Genomic DNA, 1,267 nt, shown 5'->3' with positions numbered 1-1,267 from the left:
GCTCCCACTAATATATGTAGCCTGTCCCAGCATGCACCACTGGCTGAAAGAAGCCCAGTGATTGGCTGCTGTACAGCACAAACATTACAGGATCCACCATTGGCTGTCCCTCATTATGACAGAGTCACACTCCACCCGGGGGGGTACAGGCAAGGTTAGACACCTGGAATTAACCATGTACTTGCCACATCCAGCCAGGCCGACTACAGCCCCGGCTATCACCAAATGCACAGTAGTCACCTCACAGAAGGCGCTACAATGTAATCTTAGGGGGTTATTCGCCACAGAGCCGAAGGATGCGGCTGGAGCTTCGGCTGATCCTTCGGCTCGCTTTAGCCGCTGGAGCCCTTTCGGTTCACCGTAGAGCTGCTGTGCGGGCAATTCACTACGGTATATTCACAATCGCCCGTACAGCAGGCGCATTCACAGCCGAGCCGAAGGCATTTGCTTCATCTCTGCTGAACCGTAGTGTGGGGAAAGGTTGGCCAAAGCCGACCGATCGCCACGCAAATGACAGCTGGGCGGAGCTAGCCGTGACGTCACCACTAGCGGCGGCCAATTGTTTATATTTTGCCGGCATCTGTCAGATTTGACATTATGCGGCGGGAGTTCGTCAAATGTGGTCGGGTCGGCGTGCGTCTTTTTTTATTTATGTATTTTTTCCATGGAGGGGGCAGATTCCATGTTGGGGGCAGATTCCATGGAGGGGCAGATTCCATGGAGGGGCAGATTCCATGGAGGGGCAGATTCCATGTTGGGGACAGATTCCATGTTGGCGGCAGATTCCATGGAGGGGACAGATTCCATGGAGGGGGCAGATTCCATGGAGGGGACAGATTCCATGGAGGGGGCAGATTCCATGATGGCGGCAGATTCCATGTTGGGGCAGATTCCATGGAGGGGGCAGATTCCGGGGGAGGTATCTTGTGTCTCACCAGGAGGGGTAACATGTCACTATTAGAATTGTATCTGACGGGTTTCCGGTGATTATTGTTTCTACATTGTATATCTGCATCTTATTAGAGGGGGAGGAGCCTAGGGAGGCCATTTAAAGGCGATGTGTGTGCAGGTCGGGCAGCCCTGATGAAGAGGGTTCGTCCTCGAAATGCGTAAGCCAGGATTGGCGGTGACTGTGTGTTGCTGAACGGATGCCACAGATGGACCCTTTTGGGCGGAGCGGGTCCGCACTTTTGGGTGGAGCGGATCCGCACTTTTGGGTGGAGCGGATCCGCACTTTTGGGTGGCGCGGGTGCGCACTTTTTGGGTG

Source organism: Nanorana parkeri, unplaced genomic scaffold (genome assembly GCF_000935625.1).
Source record: "Nanorana parkeri isolate BGI_ZX_2015 unplaced genomic scaffold, ASM93562v1 scaffold3641, whole genome shotgun sequence".
In the NCBI taxonomy this organism is placed as follows: domain Eukaryota; kingdom Metazoa; phylum Chordata; class Amphibia; order Anura; family Dicroglossidae; genus Nanorana; species Nanorana parkeri.
The sequence above is the reverse complement of the archived record's forward strand: the minus strand, read 5'-3'. Positions refer to the sequence as shown.